This window comes from Nuphar pumila, chromosome 16 (assembly GCF_984573655.1).
Source record: "Nuphar pumila chromosome 16, dmNupPumi1.hap1.1, whole genome shotgun sequence".
Classification (NCBI taxonomy): Eukaryota; Viridiplantae; Streptophyta; class Magnoliopsida; order Nymphaeales; family Nymphaeaceae; genus Nuphar; species Nuphar pumila.
The window spans coordinates 871,374-894,475 of NC_143264.1; the positions used below are offsets into that span (position 1 = coordinate 871,374).

Consider the following 23,102-nt stretch of genomic DNA (forward strand, 5'->3'; position numbering starts at 1 on the left):
GAAATCCTAAGTCATAACCAAGTTCACACATTCACATTGAACAGTATTCTCAAATTCAAAGTTCACTCGTTCCCTCACGAGTGGTGTCATGACTAATCACAACAATCTCATTCTCAATCCCATGATGACGTTAGGACTCACACCGCTCTCACTTAGCACGCAATGATGTAGTGTCTCTACATCATTAAATCACCGGCGGCCCACTCTCCATGGTGGCTGCACTCTGGCCGCGAACCAGGTAGCCCTTGCCACAGGTCGCCACTTCCGGGATTTAAGGGGTACTGCATGCTGAACTCTAAATATTCATTCACACCACATGAATGAATTAAATGAGACTCTAATCTAACTCAATCTCATCACAATGCATGATATAAATGCTCAATTAACATGCAATCATAAACACAATCTCTTTCTATCATGCATGACATATTAACACTAACAAGCATCTCAAAATAAACATGTATTTAAAGTAACTCATAATTGTCAAGCATGAATTTTATGCATGTCATGGTCTAACTCAAAGCTATCATGTTAATCACATAACCTTTATAGCACTACGATAACAAGCAACGTGTAAAAGGTTTATTCACATCTAAAATTACTTATAACATCCCTTACCTCAAGTGTGAATCTGTACTTTCACCAAGAGTGAGTTTTAAGATGCTCTAACAGTAGGATCTAGTAATTAAAGCAATATATTTGAATTAATCACAAAACCTCTTACTAAAATTACCAAAATACCCTTCCTGAATCTTATTAAATAAACCACGTTTCTGTATTACTATTTTGACTGAAGTTCATAGACCAATGGATTCCTCTCTTTAATACGAATCCAACGCACCAAACCTCGCTCGATTCCGAGTTCGGAGTGCGAAGATATGTCCATTTTACTGAAATGGATCTCACGGATCCAAATGGATCTCTTGGTACATTTCGGATTTCGGGCCAATCCGAGACTACTTTCTGATCCAACTCTGATCTGGATCCAAACCCTGTCTGTTTGGATTCAGATCCTTCTCATAACTGAATCCAAAACTGCTCATCGGATCCAGAAAGTCTGATTGGGTCTGAACCGGTTCGACCCGGACCGGTTCACCCAACAGATTTGGGTATGAACCGGTTCACCCAACTGGGTTGGATCTGAACCGGTTGGACCCGAACCGGTTTACCCAACAGGTTCGGGTCTGAACCGGTCCATCAAACCGGTTTGGGTCTGAACCGGTTTGACCTGACTCGGTTTACCCAACTAGGTCGGGTCTGAACCGGTTTGACCTGAACCGGTTCACCCCAAACAATTTTTTTTTTAAAGGGACTCGGTTTGGGCACGACCCAGACCGGATGGCTCGGTCTGGGTCGCACCCAGACCGACCCGGTTCGGTCCGGGTGACCGGACCGAACCGGTCCCCTCGATAAAAAGGGGCGGAAGGGACTGTGCCCCTTCCGAAAACAATGGCAGAGGGTCGGCCCCTGCCGACCCTTTCTTTGCATCCACCCACCTGGGTCGGCATCCGGGGCCGGCCATCGGTGTTGGTCGGTCGCCAGATGCCGGCCATCGGTGTTGGTCGGTCGCCGGATGCCGGCCGTCGGAATCGGCCGCCATAAGGTTCGGCCGACTCCCCCCCTCTAACTCTGTTTATTTTTTTTTTCTGTAGCTCGCCGGCAGCCATGGCTGCCAGCCCCCCCTTGCTTTGACGGAAAAGAAAAACGAAGAAGAAGATGAGGGAAGGGACTTACCTCACCGCCGTCGCCGCCGCCGTCGCCGGTAAGTTCTCTCTCTCTTTCTCTCCCCCTTCACTCTCTGTCTCTCTCCCTCTGCCGCTCGTTTGGGTGCGGTGGAGGGAGGCTGCGTGAGGGTTTTTATAACCCTCACGCAGGGTGAGGATAACCCTCACCCTCGCAAGTATTTCAAACGGTCCAATATATCTGGGGTTCAACTTTCCTCTTCGATCAAACCGGTTTGGGTCTGAACCGGTTTGACCCGACTCGGTTTACCCAACTGGGTCGGGTCTGAACCGGTTCACCCCAAACAATTTTTTTTTAAAGGGACTCGGTCTGGGCACGACCCAGACCGACCCGGTTCGGTCCGGGTGACCGGACCGAACCGGTCCCCTCGATAAAAAGGGGCGGAAGGGACTGTGCCCCTTCCGAAAACAGTGGCAGAGGGTCGGCCCCTGCCGACCCTTTCTCTGCATCCACCCACCTGGGTCGGCATCCGGGGCCGGCCATCGGTGTTGGTCGGTCGCCGGATGCCGGCCATCGGTGTTGGTCGGTCGCCGGATGCCGGCCGTCGGAGTCGGCCGCCATAGGGGCCGGCCGACTCCCCCCCTCTAACTCTGTTTATTTTTTTTTTTTTCTGTAGCTCGCCGGCAGCCTGCCAGCCCCCCCTTGCTTTGACGGAAAAGAAAAACGAAGAAGAAGATGAGGGAAGGGACTTACCTCACCGCCGTCGCCGGTAAGTTCTCTCTCTCTTTCTCTCCCCCTTCACTCTCTGTCTCTCTCCCTCTGCCACTCGTTTCGGTGCGGTGGAGGGAGGCTGCGTGAGGGTTTTTATAACCCTCACGCAGGGTGAGGATAACCCTCCCCCCCCCCCCCGCGGATATCGGGGGGTGAGGCTTATCCTCCCCCTTCCGTTACGCGGGAAACCGCAGTTACCAATTTTTTTTTTTTTTTAAACTCGTCCCCTCCGGCGGCCGGAGGGGGTTTTACAAAACCATTCCAAATTGCTAATGCAAAGTTCTTCAAATGGGTTTACCTGCAAAGGAATCAAAAGGAAGCTAGAAAATAAGAGAAGGCAATCATATTCTTGAAAACAACAATCTTTTACGACTTGGTTTCATAATAATGTCCTCGAAAGACATGCAAAACTAGTTGTTTTGCATTCACCAGCAAAGCAATCTCAAAGTGTCACGTTAACTAAAGCTGCCACTTATATTTGAACTGCAAATTAATAAAAGGCAAGGCAATTAAGCAAAGCAAGTGCGACTATTTCTTTTATTCTTCTTGTAGGAAAATCTCCTGTAGGCGGGTCCCCACTAATACACTAATTGCTGCATCAACTTCACTGCAGTGAACCATCCGCTTCAGGATGCACAGTTATGCCCGTGTTGAGATGGATGGTCCACTGGAGTGCAGCAGTGGGGAGCTTTGTATCAAGGACTAAGGCTCTGTTTGGAAACTCGTAGTTGGAGGGCGTTTATTCATTTCTGCCTTTTTTTAGAAAAAATCCCAGTTTTATCTCCAGGTTTTAAAAGACCAATATAATCTTGAGAAAACACGATCTTTTCAAAATATCTCCTATTTTGAAAATATCTATCTTTTATCATAAATTATCACATTCATAATGTGATATTTATATGTTTTTTATATTTTTGTTTTCTTATATTTTTTAAAATTTTAAATATACCAATATTTTCCCAGATTTTTGCAAAAAAAATTATCTTGAGATTTTTCTTTGCCAAGAAAATCCTGATAACAAGATTTGTCACTATGGTGCAAATACAAAAGGGAGACGGGTCTTGCTCCTTTTCCAAATGCATGTAAACTCTCATGTCGGCTGGTAGTTTTCAAACATCCACAGCCAAGATGTTTTTTTTTTTGAAAGGCAAGCTGGGGTTAGGCAGACCTCTACCAGTTATACAACTATACCATTGGGTTGTGAACCTGCAACGTCCCAAAACAAGGTGACGTGCACTAGCTGCTCCTACAAGACAAGCGGAGCCACCCCCACCCCCACCCCCCGTTGGTACAGCCAAGAACAGAGCCTCAAGCTAACATTGTGTGTCTCAATCTTGCACATCGATGCACTCATTTAATCACTTGGCTTGGCTTGATGCCATTTTTCTCCCCCTCCTGCTATCTAAAGCATAACGGCCTTCCTAATAGAGTTCATGTTTCAAGTTAACTAGCATCTTGCACATCCGATATGGACAAAAAAATTAGTAGTATTTGCAGCAATGATTTGAATATTTGAACCAAGATCCCTTTTGCTTAAGAATGGGGGGGCACACTTACCATTATTCTGCCACCATATTCAAAGCATTTGAATTCAACCTTTGATTATTGATCACGAGACAGGTTGCACATCCTCCAAAAACCAAAGGACCACAGCACTATCAGAGTGGATCAGGCCCACAGTACCACGGATGGACAACCATCCCGAACCGATTAGCTAAACCTCCGTAAACCAAAGCATCTTCTTCTTCTTTTTCGCTAAGAGGAAACCCAGTTCTCATTGGCCGCAATCAGGATAGGTGTGAACCCGGCTAGTTCTAGTTGAGATTGCAAACCAGGGGCGGAGCTACATATGGGCCAGAATCCCCAATAAAGGGGGTTTGGGTCACCCTAAGCCAAATGTTGTGCCCCCCAAAAACCACCCACCTCTATCTATCTATCTATCTCTGACAACCGCTCCATTGCCCCCCCAATTTAGATTTCTGGCTCCGCCACTGTTGCAAACTGTTCGGATTTTCAGATTTTGGATTTTGCATTGGAGAGTAGGTTTGGTTCCGATGCAGGACAACCAAAATTTGCAAATTCACCATCTCATATTTGAACCGTTTGCAACCCTAGCTCTAGTGCAAGTCTCCACTAATAAAACCCTTGAGATCCACCGTAACCCCAACTGTATTGTCAGCTTTAACCTTGCGACAAAGGGGCGGCATAGTCCCAGCCTGAGCTCGACTCAAGCCCGATTATAGATGACTTGGGCTGGGCTCAGGTCAGAATGTGGGTCGGGCCTCCGCCTGTCAGACCCTTATCAGGCCTTAATCGAGCCGTGCCAGGTGGCCCCAATAACCATCCCTACTTGTACACGTTGAGCAGGTAAAGAAGCGGGGTATTAAAATTTTTATTTATTTATTTATTTATTTATTTATTATGATGCGAATCTACCAAGAGGCAGGCCTAATTGGCTCCCTCTTATAGTGGATGATACTCCATATCTGTTCTGGTTTGATCTTAGAGAGAACCAAACTTATGACATCTCTCAAAATATGAGAATTGCTCTGATACAAATGAGAGAGTGATAATCATTTGGGGATTTTTCATGAAGGGAAAACAACAAAATATGAACCAAAAAAGAAAATCATTCTGGGTCTTCCACATGAATCCTTCTCCTCCAATCATTTCTATCCAATGCCATGTCCTCGGTGAGGTTCAAAGCTAACAATAAATTAACTTTCTTTTTGGGTAAATCTTGATAAACTATCTGCGAATACAAGGTTTAAAAGAATAAAAAAAACTACAGCAGATAAGAAAAATCTGAAAAGTACGACGATAAAATCACCATCCTGGAAATATCATAGATCAAGGAGACAGACTTGGCTGTGGTTCATCAACTACTTCAGGAAACCTGTAGTTCAACGTTCCAGCCAAAAGGAGTGGTGCTTGAGCTCGCATTGGGACGTGGTTTTGATGTCCACCAGCCTAGTGGTGAAGTTTCATTCCACAGCCATGCGATTCCGAAGACCAAGTGCATAATAAAGCCTTGCCCACTTGTTTCCAAAAGTAACAATTTTCCTCCCATCACAGATTTAGTTTAGCCTGTCCAAGTGGCTGAGTGGATTCGTCTTTGTCAAAGCTGCACAAAGAGTTGGGTCAAGTTGGTAGTGCGAAACCATGTTTATATTAATCTTTTTATGATAAATAAATAAATAAAGACATAAAATATGTATATTTTTAAAAGACATTATAACTTTCTTTTAAAATATATAACTAAATAAATTAATAAAGAAAATGAATACCCTTTTATATGGGTTAATATATGTTTAAATTAAAACATAATGGTCCACACATGTGCTTAGATTTTGTTAATTTTTTATGATAAATAAGATGAATAAACATAGAGAAAATATCTGCATTTCAAATACATTTTGTTGATAACGTTATGCATGGACCTGACCAACCCCACAGGTTTTTTTCTTTTCTTTATGGCCAATGAGAAAGGAGGGAGTGATTTATGGAGAGAGAGACGTTTTTTATAAGGATTGGAATTGAATTATTTTATATGGCAATTAGGAGAGAGAGAGAGAGAGGGAGTTGCAACTCAAGAATTTTTGAAAAATTACAAGATGCCATGTAAGATTTTTTTTTTGGAAATCTATTTAAAAAAGGCAAAAACTAATTTTTTATTGACATTCTCATGAAACATGGCAAGTAGGGGTGGCAAAATCTGACACGACCCGCCAACCCGCTTCTTAGGCGGGTTCCGGTTTGGCTTAAACGGGTTCGTGTCGTAAACGGGTCGACCCGCCTAACCCATTTATTAAACGGGTCGGGTTCGTGTTAAGGGTACGCCAACCCGGGTGACCCGCTTAATAAACGGGTTAGGCGGGCGGGTCAACCTGTTTACCCAAACCCGACCTGCCAACCCGCCCGCCAACCCGTTTACCTGACCCCGACCCGCCCTCTAACCCGCCAACCTGTTTACCCGACCCGACCCGTTTATTAAACGGGTTAACCGTGTCGTGTCGGGTTATCCGTTTAATAAATGGGTCGGGTTCGTGTTTGCCACAGCCAACCTGTTTAATAAACGAGTCGGGTTCGTGTTGAGGTACGCTGACCCGCCAACCTGACCCGATTGTCACCCCTAATGGCAAGAATGCCAATTTATAAAAGTAATAAAGCATCTAATTTTTAACACCCATTACCCTTATGCTTTTATAATATTTAGGAATTATATCTATTACGCGTCTATGCAATGACTGCCAATCAACAAAGGCTAAAAAGCCTCCGGTGGAGCCTGTCTAGGACACTTTAGTTGATCCAAGTCCTCGTTCTGAGTTGTGAAAGCTTCCACTGTTTTAAGGAAATCAGTGACTGTTTAAGATTGGTTTTCGCCATTTGTCCCCAACAAATTGAAACGTGGGGTACGTTTCTTTTGGTCACACCGATGATTCCTGGTCATAGTTGATCCTTGTGACCAACTTTTCACAGGTTAAAAAAGGTGTAAAGAATCGTACCCATGATTCCTCGCCCTGTGATTCAACTTTCACATGCTTGTGTCTCTCTGTGAAAGTTTTGTGGTTGTGATTTATAATCACAAGATCTTGAGAAAGTCCCACTTCATAGGGCATTGCAACGTGCTTGTTTCTTTTGATTTGTTTGAGTAGTAACTATTCAGATTATGTTCGTATATGCCATCATCTCAAGAGACTCCAATGTGAGAGAGCTAGATAGAGCATCTTTTCCACTGAAGCAAGAAATGGATTATTCTCACTTCAAGTTTTTCTCTTATTCTTTTCCAATGCACCACAGGAAGAGAAATAACTTGCTCACCTCTATGAGCACCGGAGATCTTATCCTGGTGATGAGGAAGCAGTTAAAGAAATCATAGCCAGTGCCCGTGGAATCAGCACGGCCATAGGACCAAAAGGGATCATTGACACCGAAAAGGACACTGACAATTTTCAAAAGAATATGCAGTCAAAAAAGTTTGAACAAGAAGCTCAGAAACTCTGGCTTCGGATGAGAAGTGGAGTCATTGCTGAGCTCCAAGAGAAGGGTTTCAATGTTGAGTGATTCATGTTTGTGATGATGTAAATTGGATGGCCTTGGGTGTGTTGGGTCTGAAATTTCTAGGGGACATAACCTCAGCCAAAACTGATGCTACCCAGCTGCACCTCCTAAGGACACCAAAACAGAAAAGAAACAATGGAATAATAGGACTTGTTTGTAAGGGCGTAAATGAGCCGAGTTGAATCAAATTTTAGGTTGTTCAGACTTGGTTTGTTAAGAAATATTTAGTCCAAGCTTGAACTCAAGCCTAGCCTCCTAAATTTGAAGTTGGTTTTGTTTGGTTCATGAGCTTTATTTATTTGACATAAATTTCATCATTTTTATCATCACCACAATGAATTGTTTGGGGCTTGATGTAACTTTATGCGGCATGAGGATGTCCAGAAGTAGCCTATGTGTACATATTTAGGATTCAAACAGAACTAAATTAGTTTTATCGCTTAGGCAAGTTGTTAGAACTATAAGAAAAAATTAAATGGCATAACTAGTTTTGACTAGAAGAAATATGAGTTTCATCTCCGAAGTGTATACAAAAGAGAAAATGCAAAATAAAAGAAATAAAGAACAATGAAGGAGGAAATAGGTGATGTCTATTGTGTGAGTTCAGCAAAGATCAGATGAGAGAGTGACACCATCTGTTTGTCATTCCCAAGCAAGTCCTTAATTGCATCTACCTTAGATGCCAACCTCAGCAGGGTGCATCCGCCACCCACAACAATTCCTTCCTCAACGGCTGCCTGGTGTCAATTGCGAGTGCAAATAGACATTAGAAATCATAATTCCCAACGCTATCCATAATCCAGAGAAAAATTAAACCAGCTTTCCCCATGCAACCAGCATATGGAGCATTCAATTACCTTTGTTGCATTTAAGGCATCACCCACTCTCAACTTCTCTTTCTACTCCATTTCAGTCTGTGCCCCAACCTGCCCATACAAAAAGAGTGAGCAAACAAGAAAACATCCTCACCTCAGTCTCCAACAGAATTAATCAGAACAAAAGCACAAGAGTTTCAAACATTTGGGCATACCTGAATCACAGCAACGCCACATGATAGCTTTGCTTTCTATTCATGTAGCTTCTCTTTTTCATGATCTTGCTCGGCACCCTGCAAAATAATGCTAACTTTATGAGTTTTAACAAAGTATTAGGTTAACAGTAAACCAGAAACTACCCTTTTCAGCCTTATCAAGAGGCAATCCTACTTCATCCCTGAACAACAGTTGCTGTAGAACACAACTTAAAGGGTCAAAATCAACAAAATTTAGCAGAAGGTGCCAACAGTTATCAGCAATGATCAAGGTATTGGCTTTTGCGTTCACCAAATCCCGGTGCTTTCAATGCAGCTATTTTGAGTGTCCCTCTAAGCTTATTGACAACCAGAGTTGTCTTTCGCAATAATTAAGATTGGATAACTATTGAGTGCTAACAAATACACCAAAAGACCCTAATGTGATCAAGGCACATACAATCAAGTCCTTAGGCCACCAGGATCCTAACAACCCACCAAGATCCGTAGCGGACATCCCCGACAGCCCACTATAGGACGGCTTTCACTGTAGCCTCAACTCTAGGTAGCTCTTTCTATCTTTTGGCAGCTCTCATTCTGGTCCAGTTAACCCTTGGTCACCCCTTTCGGGGTTCGAACTCCAGACATGGTGGTTGCTCTGATATCAAATGTTAGGTGCCTAACTAATACACCAAAAGGCCCTAGGGTAATTAAGGTGTGTAAGGTGAGTCCTTAAACCACCAGGATCCTAACAATAACCTCCACTAATTGCGTCTTCCAAAACAATGATCAAATCCCTTGCATTTGTAACCTTCTTGTCAACAAGAAGTAACTGCACAAAACAAGATAACTCTACCATTAAGATCAGGGCAATACAAGCTCGAGCCGATAACAAAGTAGACACAGTTCAACCTTCAGAGAAAAAATGCAAGCGCCAATTGTGAGCACAGTGCAAATGGTAAAAAGTAAAGATATTTTATCAACAAACCTTGCAGTTCTCATGCTCAACAGACATCTTCTCACCGTCTGTAACGAAATAAGGAGAGATGTACCCACGATCAAACTGCATCCCTTCCACAACATGGAGGGTGATCTCTGCACTCTTTCCTTCTTCCAGTGGCACAACTCCCTTTTGGCCTACCTTGTTCATAGCTTCTGCTATCATATTTCACATCTCATAGTTGTTTCCGGCACTGACTGCTGCAACATCTGCAAGATCACTGTCTTCAACCTGCAGTAGCAATCTTACACCCCGACAGTAAAAAAATGGATCAATGAGTCTAGAACAAAACCAACGAGAATTGTGCAAAGAATCCAAGCCATACTGAAAATTAAAATAAAAGCAACCAACCTATTTTGACATCAATTTCAGTTCACCAACCAAAGTCTTTGTAGTCTTTTCAATGGCCTGAGTAATTTAAACAGGATTTGCTCCAGCTGCAACCACCTGCATGGTGCATGGACAACCAATTTTCCAGGAATTATTATAACAGAAAAAGGAGAAGAAAGAAGAATGCATGCAGATATATTCATGAAATTAACAAAAGCTGAAAAGCAAGCATGAAATAAGACAGTCCACACCTTTACGCCTTCAGCAATCAGGCCTTGTGCTAGAACAACTCAAGTAGTAGTTCCATCACCAGCCAAGTCATTGGTCTTTGCAACAGCTTGCCTCAAGCTTTGCAACAATATTCTCCATAGGGTCCTCAAGCTCAACAGTGTTCTGGAAAATGGACAAAGCCATAGTAAGTGCTCAGTTGATTCCTCTTCTACTCGGCACATTAGCATAACTCAGTGAGTAGCAGGCATGACACTTTTCCTAGTTCTATTTCTACCACGAGCTGTGTGCAATCGATAGGATCATATACACATCTCTTCAACATAGATAATTGAATGGATCACATACGAAGAATCTCAATTATTCCCTCATTGACGATTTGGATTTAAACCTGGCCCTGCAAAGGCATTAACCAGGTTACCAAGATCTCTGATCCCATCGCAGTTAGGATTGGTTAGATCCTCAGTATACCTAGGTACATCAAGAACCCTGACATATTTGTTATACCTTGCTTTTGATGTTCATTTGGTAAATGGCCACTAGGCCCACTACCCATTTGAGTCTTGGTATGGGGCCACTCTGTCAGCTAGTGTAAACATGCCCCGCCTTGCCCCATCCTCATTTCAATCGTTATAGCAGGACTCATCCAAGCTAAATGAATTGCCTCGTACTAGCATAAAATGCAGGTTCTATAAACATGGTTCCTAGTATTTTGTGGATGCTTTGCCACTCAGGGTGAGAGGTGTCTCCCGAATGAAATGCATGAACTTTACAATTCAGCTCAATGGAGCTCCATCCTGGTGTTTTCTCTATTCTGCCTTTTCTCATGTCTGATCTAATTTTTGAAACTTCAGCCCATCTTCTGCATGAAGCGTATATGTTAGATAGGATAAAGTAATAATCCGTGTCACTAGGATCCAATTTGCACAGGCTTTTAGCAGCGATTTCTGCAGCTCTACTACCTCCACTAACTCTACAGGCATAAAGCAAAGCTCCCCATATTGATTCATCAGGTGTGATAGGCAACTCTTTAAGTAAATTGCATATTTCATCGATTTCACCAGCACGAGCAAAAAGGTCAATCATGCAAGCATAGTGCTTTGCTTGTACAACATCATTGTGCATTTGAAGCATAGATTTGAAAATCTCTTTTCCTTCATTAATTAAACCAGAATGGCCACATGCTGATAAAATGCTTAGGAAAGTGACATCATCTGGATTAAACCCCAATTCCTGCATCTCAAGAAACGTCTCAAGTGCCTCTTTCCCCAGTCCATGAAATCCATAGCCTGCTATCATCGCACTCCACGAAGCCAAGTTCTTCCCAGTAATTGAGAGGAATGAAATGAGTGCATCATTGATGCTTCCACACTTTGCATACATGTCAATTAGAGAGGTTCCAACTAATGAATCTGATTTGAACCCGAATTTCAGAAAGTAAGCATGAATCATCTGCCCAACAAACAGCGAGCCCAAGCTAGAGCAAGCCTGAAGCACGCTTAACACATTAATGTGATCCAGTTTCTCATTACTGCAACAAGACATATCCCTGAAGAGAAAGAGAGCTTCACAAGGATATCCATTAACAGCATATGCGGAAATCATTGCACTCCAAGAGACTGAGTTCTTCAAATGCATCCAATCAAACAATTCTCGAGCAGATTTCACATCCCCACATTTTGCATATGAATTCATCAGTGCTGTCTCGATCATCACGGATGTGTTGAACCCCAATTTCATTACCAACCCATGGGTGAAGCTCAAGAAACTACACGTGGAAATCAAGCTCAACAAAGTGACATCATTTGGTTCCTGGCCTTCCAGTCTCATTTCTCTAAACAAGGAGAAAGCTTTCAACCAATCCCCAAATAGGCCATAAGCACCGATCATGATGGTCCAAGCAACAACATCTCGTTCAGGCATTTCATCAAACAATTGCCGCGCAACTTGGATCTCGCCAAATTTCACATACATATTGATCAAACAGGTAACGGCATGCAAGTTCCCTTCAAGCCCATTTCTCCTAACAAAATCATGAACTTTTCTCCCACCATCAAAATCCAGAATTGAAGCAAACCCCTTGATCACAAAGGGAAGAGTGTAATGATCAGGTGAAATATTTTCCCTCTTCATCCTATCATACAAATCAACAACGTCGTTCCACGATTCATTGCTACTGAAAGCACGAATGATGGCATTCCAGAGGAAGACGCTCTTCTCAGAAACACGCTCGAAGACCCGTTTGGCATCGCCTAAGTTCCCGACCTTGGCGTACGATTTCACGATATGGGTCGCCAAGAAAGGGCTCTCGGACAAGCCCAGGGTGAGAATTCGAGCGTGGGTTTTCCTGATGGTGTCGATGCACGGGTACCCACGAAGGATGAGAGCGTGGAATTTAATCGCCGATTCGGCCGAGGTAGCGAGTCTCTGTACTGTTAGAGGGAAGGGCATTTGAATCTGCAACAGAGGAAATCTCCGATTTTTTCACGAAAAGTGTTGGATGAGAACTTCTCCTCGGCGATCTGGAGAAGAGTGAAAGCCTCAGCATCAGAGACGAAGGGCCACTCAGAGGAGTTCCTAAGTAGGGGTTGTGCGCTAGCCAACAGCCGTTCATCTCTCAGATGAACGGTGATCTTCATGGGCCGCCAGCCACAAGCTCAGAAGACTGAACTGTTTGATGTCGTCCATCTCTACTTCGGAAATCGTAACCATCCAAAAGCGCAAAAAAAAACGCTTTTGCGCGTTGTTTTGTTCTCTACGGGGGCGTTTGATTCGTGGACAGGCCTGAACAAGCACATCATATTCTGTCCTGTCCATGTGTGTCATTGTTCAAGTCTGGAGGACACATTTTTGTTTTGTTTTATTTATTTTTATTTATTCAAAGGTGTTTGTTCTCCCCTGTTTCAGGAAGGGAGGGCAGATCTCCCCTGAACGCGAAATTCCATCTTAGAAGAACGTGCAGGACATAGTGTCCCGGCCATCCTCACGTCTTGTGTTTATGTGTATAATAACCGCAAAATTTTGACAATTACTCAAATACATAAAGATAATTTATTATCTTGAATATGACTTTTATTTATTTAAATATGCTTGAAAATTATAGCTTATGTGGTAGGTTGATTCAAAATAAAACTCTAGCTAAATTGAAATTTTATTAAATGTTAAAAATAAAATTTTTAATTTTATTCAGGGTTAATTTCACGTAAATTAGGACTCAAATTAAATTTGAATGAAATATAGATGAATTTGATGCGGATTTGAATTTCAAACGAATATAAATTTTAAATTTGGGTTTGATTTGCATTAGGGTTTAATTTAGAATTTTAAAACCCTATAAGGATGATTTAGGGTTTTTAAAAATTAATTAATTAATTAGAAAATAAAGGGTGGGACATCCCCTGGGTGGGCCACACCGTTGCTAGACATGCTTTCCATAAAGCAAGTCTAAGTCAAATTGAAGAAAAAAAATTAAAACAAATTTTGAAAAACATGGATAAGTCAAAACTTGCCAAAAAAAATGGTAGGCCTTGACTTGGCTTGAGCCAAGAGTCAAAGGACTTTAGCCAGCCAAGCTAGGGCGGGAAGGGACCACATGGGGCATTCATACTCCTGGCCCAAGCTAAAAAGAAAAATAGAAAGGAAGGAAAAAACTAAAAGCAAGAAAAAAAAAGACAAGCAAATAGGCAAGTATTTCTTGCCTTGTTTTTGGAAAGAGTAACATAAGAAGGGGGGTCACTACCCACCCTCGTTCCTCCTTATTTTCTAGACCTAAGCAAGGGTTTTAAAAATCCTTACTCAGCCTGTTTGATGAGAAATAAAGAGTTTTGAGAAATAAAAAGAGATTTTAAGTGAAAAAAAGGTAATGTGAGAGAGGGGGAGAGAACAAGGAGAAACCGGCCAACTCTTCTTCTCTTTCTTCTTCTTCTTCTTCTTGGTAGAGGTGTCCAACAACCATTGGAGGTTGCAGTCAAGCTTGACTACCTTTATTGGTGAATCCAATGTGGGAGACGAAGGTTTTACCGATTCAAAACACCGAAAGAAGTAGGTTCGCCTATCGCATAGGCGTAAATTGATCATGTCTCATAGAACATGCGTAGGACCAATTTTCAGATCCGATCTAAGGTGGATCAGACATTAGAGTGATTAAAAATTTAGTTTTAAGTAAGTTAGTTTTTTATGAAAATACATCACCAAGGTATATTTTGTGCAACACTGGTTTTTGAAAAGGGATTTTAGTGAAATTGGTTTGTATGGTTGAATATGTAGTTTTGATCCATAAAAAAAAAGCATATATAGGCTTTTTAGTTCTGGAAATTCATGATTTCAAACCATGTTAGTATGTGAACGGTGATTGATTGATTGTATGATTAATTTGATTAGGATTTTATTAAGAAGCATGCCTAAATTGAATTTTTGTGTTATTTTCATGAATCATGAATAAGTACTACTCAAATTCATGTAGTTTAGTATAAGAAATTTATGATTAATGAATGTATTATACTATGATCATGTTAGTTTAAGTAACAAGATGTTAGATTAATTTTTGTGACAAGCTTAACATTGTTTAATGAAAGATTTGTGTATTTAAATTTCTGTTATATTGTTTACGTTTTGGACCTGAAATGTTTCAGGAAAATTCAAAAACTTGGTGAATACGAGTCCAATAAATACAAGTAAAGACATCATCCTATTCTACACATCTAAGGATTGAGTTTAGAGCCCTTGTTTATTTTATTTGAGTAAGTTTTGAGATCAACACGACCTCTACAATAGGGCATAAGTTTTCTGCCTTGATAGCAGAACTCACTATGAACTGTCTCATTTTTAAACTGATAAGTTTTAGTAAAAAATATATATCTCTTAGAATACGAATTAGAAAAAGAACATAAAAATAGTGAAATATTCTACACATCTGGGGCTTGACTGTAACCTCTTAATTTGTTCTGATTGAGTCTGTTTGAGGGAATTATGCTCTATGTAACAAAGCACTGTTTTCTGACTTTGGTTACAAGGTTGTTCTAACCAATTATTTTGAAAGTTATGAAAACTCATTCAAAATAACTTATTTAATGCTGTGAAAAATCTGGGTCAAAGTCCACATATTGAGGAAAACTTGATAAAAAGGGTTTTTCAAAAAGAGTTAAAAGTAGGTTTCAGAAAATTTTTAAAGTTAGAGGATTTTCTGTAGATTATAGAAATTAGTTTATAAAATTTCCTCAATAGGGTTCAGTCTTGAAATTTTTCTGATTTTATTAAAACTGATTTTAATATTCTGTTTTTTGGGTTGTCCCTAACATGTTGAGGCAATCCTGGTTAAATTTGGAGAGTTAAATCAGATCCTTGTGAGTCTCGGTGGATTTTCCAAAATCAAGTTAACACTGGCCTAAATTATCTAATTACTATGTGTTAATGCCTAATCATTTTCTATATTAATACATCATGTTTATGGATGCTTAAACTTGATTATGGGATGATAAGAATGTTAACTTAATGCATTGCATATTCAATCATGATTGACAACCATGTATATGTTAGATATGCTAATGAGTATAATACATCATAAGGCATGAACTGTGGAAAAATAAATAGATGCAAATATTGTTCGTTTATTGAGCATGATCAGGATTGAATTACGTATACAACCTTCATGTAGGCATGTGAGCATATGATATGATGTATGCTTGATATTAAAAGAATGTGTGATATGAGCATGAACACGACTCATGAGTAAGCCTGGGTTTGATGGAACCCATGGGTGCTCGTGAAACACCAATGACATAAAAGATTGGGCAATAATGCACATAATCACATAATAGTCTCAAGGAAGTTGTGCTCAAAGTTACCCAGAGATGAGGTTTGAACTTCGAGCTATTTGAATGGGTTAAAATAGCCTTATATTATATAATTTCCTCGAGTAAAGATTCACTACAAGAAAAATGCTAATTAGCGACGGACATTTGCGATGGATTTTTCCGTCGCAAATTAGCAATGGATTGGCGAGAGAAAATAATTTGTCGCTAAACTGCAAATTATTTACGGAATTAGCGATAGAAAAAATTTTGTCGTGATTCCATCGCTAATTAGCGACGGACTCGAGATGAAAAAATTTCATTGCAAAGGTCCGTCGCTAATTAGTGACGGATGTGCGACAGAATTTTTTCCATCACCAATTAGCGACGAATTTGCGATGTAATATTTCTGCGCTAAGTCTGTCGCTAGTTTTCGATAAAAACTGAGAGTGAAATTCTCCCTCCCTGCCTCTTTCTCTCTCTGATTACCCCCAAATTCGTGATGTCTCGCCGTAACCACCACCAACCCGCAAATGTTCGTCGCCCTCAACTCGTGATTCTCCTCTCGGTTCTTCGCCAGAAGGCGGATCTTTCCAGTGGCACTTCGCCAAATGAAGGCCGATGGCGATCCGAGAGCCGAGATGAACTGGTTGATCGTCGACTCGAGCTCCTCCGCGTCCATGCTCTCCAGAAACCCTAAAATCTCTTCCGACAGTCGTTCCCCAAACACCAACCCTACCTCCAGCTCCAGCGAAGAGGCAGTGGCATCCCGATCGGCCTCGTCAGATCCGACCGGAATCGAGGCGAGGCATAGGAGCTCATCGAAGATGTCGCTGCTGCAGGCGGAGAGATCGTTGAACACCTGTGAGAGATCGAGGAATTTGTGGTCATCGCGGAATGAGGTAGGGGAGCCCACGAGCCGGGAGAGGTCGATGCCTCCGAAGTCGGTGAGCGACGAGGTGTCGAAAGGCGGGCTCATTAAGTCATTCTGATAAAAGTTCTCTTTCTGATAATTTGCTCTTGTCCATGTATTTATTTGAATCTCCACATAGGTTCATTTTTCCTTTTACCAGAGATTTATGTTCCTTGTAGTTTTTAACAAATTTTGGCTAAAATCGATGCAGGATACATATGGATTATTGCAAATTGTATTCCATTTGGACATTGTTTTTCTGATAAGAAGATTTTCACTGTTCTTTATTTCATAAGGTGATTATTTCACACAATTTTGTGGCTTCAGCTTTCTTATTCTCTTTGAAGAAATGCAACAGATTTTCAAACAAATCATGTTCTCTTGTTTTTCCTCAGCTTTGTATGTGATGAGTTGGACGGCGGTTTGCTTGCATGCATAATCAAGGTGAGTAAAGTTTTCAGGAGAAAAACATTTTTCAATGTCTTTAATAATCCATGCTTGTTAATGATTTTAGAGTAAACCATAATCCATGAAAATGCCTTATTTATTTAGTTATTTATATTTTTGTATTTTGTGCTTCAGTATGCATCTGTATGTGCATGAAGTCTTTAAGCCTTTCCATGTTATGCAGTATTTGTAAATGATGAAATCAGTAAACAATTCATAACTGTAGTCACTTGATATTTTGTACATGCAATAAATATGATATAACTGTTATTGCATATAAAATTTGCAAGCTCACACCTATTACCAGGTTACCAACACTTTCAGAATCTTATTTCTCTTTGTAATTTCTTCTATTATTGGTATGATTTATTTTGTATGAGTTCAGCTGCAATTTTCTTCTGAGATCTACTAATGCCATTAACCTTCCTACATTATGGTCATAGTTGGCCACATGATTTGCTCGAATTGGTATTGAGACGGCTCGGCTTCCTTCATGCATGTTTTGTAATTGTACCTTGTTGACCATTAGTATCATAAACTTATCTTGATGCCTTCTTGTTGATATGATATCTTTTGAGTGCCTCGTTCAATTGCATGACTGTCCCTATGTTTCTTGTCTTTTGGTTATAGTCGGGTTTGAAGAAGCTGAATATTGGAATGTTTCATATCTTTCAACACCACTTCTATGTTCAATTCTGGCTTCTATGTTCAACTCAACCTCAAGCTCTTTGTTCAACTAAAGAGCTTGAGGTGCGCCTCGCCTCGAGGTGTGCGCCTCAAGGCCTATGAGGAGCATGCCCCAGGGCTCTTTTTTTTATTTATTTTTTTAAAATTAGAGATGGATTATTTCCATCGCCAAACCATCGCCAATTTCAATCAGGCGGTGGTTTGCGACGGACTTTAATCCATCGCTAACTTGTCGACGACAAGTTAGCGACAGGTTATATCCGAATATAGTATGTCGCTAGTCCGTCGCTAATTAGCGACAGAAATAAGCCATCGCAAATCCATCGCTAATTAGCGATGGACTAGCGACAGATAAATCTTGTCACCATTTAGCGACTAAGATTATGCGACGAACGCTATCCATCACTAAACACGTTAGCGACAGATAGCGTCCATCGCTAATACGCATTTTTCTTGTAGTGATTGAGCTAGTGAGTCTATGTGCTGAGATCCCTTGAAATTAATTCATGAGCCTAATAAGTAAATAACACCCATAACACATTTAATCTTGGGACCACTTTGGAGAGAATGGTGATACACCTGACCAGTTGACCATGGTCACTTTGGAGAGCTAGGTGTCTTCATTGGTCCCCAGTCTCTGGTTGTAAGGGTCAAACTACCAAGTGGCCTAGGTGTTATGTCTCGAATCTCTGCGGAGTAGAAATCAATTTCGTATAGAGCACTGAGAGATTCTCTTAGTCAAGGACCGTTCCAATGAAAACTTCGAAGGAAGTTTGCACATTCTTCTAATCAATGGAGCTAATAAAATACATGGCATAATAGACAGCTCATTGAATTGGTTGAATCAGAGTTAGGAATCTGAGAGTGTACCTTCAAGGCTAGAAAAGATAAACAAATCATTAAATATAGAATAGCTGGTTTTGAGACAGTCTGTGAATGAACTTATTGGTTTACTTTGGTTTTGTACATTATAGTATAATTATTTTGAAATTAACTGCAAGCATGATTGATTGTGATAATCTATTTATGTATGTCCTGAAATACTATGTTGTGTATTTTAATTGATATTTACAATTGTGTCAATACTTATTTCTTACTTTGAGAGATAAGTGTTTTATGTGGTTGGTGAAACCTACTGGGGTTGTAGTTTGATGCCCTTATTTTAACATTTTACAAGTAGCACTTAAGCTGGGGTGATGAAGGGTTGCTCGACGGCATCAGACAGATGATCATGTTCTTCTTTTTCGAGGAATTAACATCAATTTTGAATTGCTTTATCTTTTGTTTATTGAAATGTAAACTCTAAATTATTTAAACATGAAATGATATTTAATTTAAAAGTTAATATTTAGTTTTAGTGCATGTAGAGTTGAGTTATTGTAACCCACCCAAAGTTGCATCGGATTTTCAAAGATTTTATTTCATTGTGTTATTGGTGTTAAAAAAAAATTCTTAAAAATTTTCAATATAATTTTGGGGCGTTACAGTGTGGGCATGTGGACTCCACACATGTGGATGGTCGACATCACTTTCCACGCATTCAAATACTTCTCTAGGGCTTGTTTGATGCCTCATCCAAGATTGGACAAAATGAACAAAAATAAAGTCTTTTTCCAAGTGGCAAGCAAGCTATGGAGACTCGAGGAATTCTAGTGTTGAGACCAAGGCATGGTTCAAAGTCTTTTTCCAAGAACAGCTTGAGAAGGCTTTCATACTTTGCATTTTTAATGTGTGATTGGATAAGATCATTGCATATCAAAGAATTGCATATCCATGATGGGGGATTTTTTGGAAATGTAATTCCATGCAACAACGTTATGAAAGCTTATTGGTAGGGAATTAGGTAAAACATTGAACTACAATGAAGAAAATGGTTTGCCTTGTTAAAGGCCATAGTTAGATATGGAAATAGGCTAGATGTTCCTATTTTGTAAATGTGTTTGGAGGAAGAGAGGCAAGACTATGTCCCTTTTCACTAACAATTATAAATTCCTCCTTTTGTGAACTCACAAAGCCATTAGTGATATTTCTTCCCTTAAAAAAATATTTATATGCAGCCTTTTATTTTAGAAACTCAAGTAAATGTCATGATCACGCTTTTCCTGGCTCAATCTTGTTCAGGTTTGGCTCATATCATGGGCATTTGATGCTCTTGATAGAGTTGGTTCTACATTGGGAATGCACATTGTATCAGCAAAGCCCTTGTTTTTATCAAAAGACATGGTGTCTTCAGAAGTACTAGAGAGTGAAAAGGACATCCTCAAGTCACAGGTAGGTTTTCTCTCTCTTTTATCTTTTTATTTGTTTATTTGTTTTCTGTCAGCATATTCCTGTTAAATATCAAGCATTTAATTCTTCCATTATTGTTGTTATGATGGTTAGTAGATTTTGATGTAATGACCTTGCGTGGATTTGCTTGTTACTATTCTTTCAAAAATATTTGGAAATGATGGCACTTCTTTCTTTCCCCCAATCATCGACTACACATTGGCAGGCCCCAGTTGGTAAAACCCTTGAAGGTCCCCCCTGCCCACTGCAGAGTACACCCAGCTTCGACCTTGCGACAAGGGAAGCACCTGTGAGTTTCAAACTCATGACATCCCGTCAACTTGGTGACATTCACAACTCGCCTCCAAACAGATGAGTGGAGTCCTTGTTGGCAAGATGATGCCACATATTTCATGTATCTATATTGCTAGAATATGATATCCTAAGATGTTAAATGCTGGTTCAATGCTATTTTATTAGCAAGAGTATGGTGTTGTATCCTTTAACAGGTATATGAAACTTGCTTGTTGACCATCATTATGATGACCATTGAGTGGAAATTAGCAAATGAATTTTGTCATAAAATATGTGAATGCATTAATTTATTTCTATGCAAATTTTCAACTAATACAATGATATAGGTTGTTCATTCTTTATATAAAAAAAAAAATGCATGGAGGGGATTTTCAATAAATAATCTTTTCTTTTTATTAGGCAAAAAGTACTTTGACAGAGAGAAAAAAATGGTGGAAGGTCGTTTGAAGAAATACTTGGAGGAAGTTGTGTTATTGGAGCAAAGTTTGTAATGGATGATAATCACAATGTTAGGGTAAGCATAATTTCTTTCATTGAATCCTAGCACTTCTTTTAAATTCCCTATGATTATGATTCCATCATATTCTTTGTATGATTACGTGCTTCCTTTTTGGTATGGAGAACTTATTATAATTTTCTATTTAGACATGCATTGCAAGTCTAAGGCATTATTTCTTTTCATTTGGCTGATCAATTGATGTTAGTTTGTCCTCGGCTAGTTCAATATGTAACTACTATTACTTATGAAAGTATTTTTTTTCTTCGTTCCTGAAATGCCTGTAACCCGAATCTCTGGAATGATCTTCATTTCCACTTTGTCTTCTTGTGAGCATATATTGTTTCTTTTGTGGCTGGTTTATATGTTAGTGCCTTGTAAAATGTAAAATCCACTTAATGTGAATAGTGACATAGCTCATTGTAATGAAAGACTGAAGCTCCATAAAGTGAAGTTCTAACACTGCTTATGTTCAAGTAATGAAAGAGCAACCAAAAATACTGTTTTCTAATATTTCTCCGAGATGATGTGTTCACTATATCTCCACTTGCATTGTAAGAGGTAAGAAAATAGCTTGTGCAAAAGTAAATTCACCTTTTGTTCTAATTTTTCTGCTTGATTCCTGCAGTCCTTACTTGATGATCTGTCAAAGGAAGTGGGTACACGTGTGAGTATTGGTAAATTATTTAGAATGGAAGTCGGAGAAGGAATTGAGAGGTAATTCCTCTGAAACTATGTCTCATGCTAATCTTTGTGAGAAATAAGCATATATATTTGTTGCCAATAACTTTGCCATAAGCTGTTTGTGGGGTTTTACTTGAGTGTTCGCCATGATAGTTTCATGACCAATGTGAACTTTCATTTTCCCATTGAAAGATATATATTAAATCATGAATTTTTGTCATAAAAATGTTTCGGCTTTGCCTTTGCAGTGCAAGGGCATTATTTTATGCATAAATTAATCGCCCTTTACATGTTGAATATGTTAGCAACTTAATTATCCTTTAGATGTTGAATATGCTTTTATTTCTAGTTCACTATGATCCACTTGAGAATGTGAAGGATTTTCTGGTAACAATTATTCTAATTCAAGCATCATCTTTACTGCAGTTTTGTAACTACTTTGTGCCTTTAAGACTTTTTATTCAATCAACTTGCATGTGTTTGGTTCTTCAGTCCTTGAACTTGTTCTTGCTTAAGATATTAAGATGTCATTGTTTCAACATGGGACGGATTTTTAGTCTAGTGAGATTCATATTAGGAACTGCAATACTTTCTGCATATGTTCAATACTGCATCCATAGACACCTGCATAAAACAGTACAGCTAAATATTAAATTCTTTTCCATTCCTTCTTTTCCTCAAGACTCCTGGAAATCAATAAAACTTTAATGTGACTACGACTAAATGGATTGTTTGGCTATGGCAAGGTATGATTGTTATCAAAGTGCCCATAACTTGGAGCTCTTCCTCGATCCTTTATGAAGTGGTTTAACAGTTTTTCCATATGAACGATATCTTTGTCGATTGTTTAAGGTTTTATCCTGGGTAATTTTTTGCATCTTCTTCAACTTATTGTTGGATTTTCACAGGCATAAGCTGTTTTAGGGCATTGGGAATGTAAGACCTGCAAAAATTTCTGATAAAAAACTTCAATTCATGATAGAATTTCATATATATTTTTGAGGGCATATATATATATATATATATATATATATATATATATATATATATATATATATATATATATATATATATATATATATATATATATATATATATATACCGAATCCCTAAGTTTTATTCAAAATGCATAAAATTAATTGAATTGCACATCAGAAATTTTAAAATGCTTAAACCTGTTAAATTATAGATGTTTTACATCAAATGAGGTTTTAGAAATGTTTGTGTTATAGGGATTTAAAATAAAATTTTGAAAGAGCATTTCAAAAACCCTAAGTGTAAATTCTAATAAAACATAATTTTAGAATTTTAGTCATGCTTGGGCTTGACTTGGAAAAATTTGGACCAAGTCAACGCCAACACCTAGTTGGGCGGTGGCCCAGTGGCATTTTCGTAAGTCTTTCAGCATGCTAAGTGTGCAT

The 23,102-nt window shown here is 39.6% G+C and overlaps 1 pseudogene; it reads right to left on the reverse strand.

Annotated features, from left to right (window-relative positions):
* Window positions 1-7,993: 7,993 nt before the first annotated feature.
* On the reverse strand, window positions 7,994-16,850 carry LOC149812596 (ruBisCO large subunit-binding protein subunit beta, chloroplastic-like; annotated as a pseudogene).
* Window positions 16,851-23,102: the final 6,252 nt, after the last annotated feature.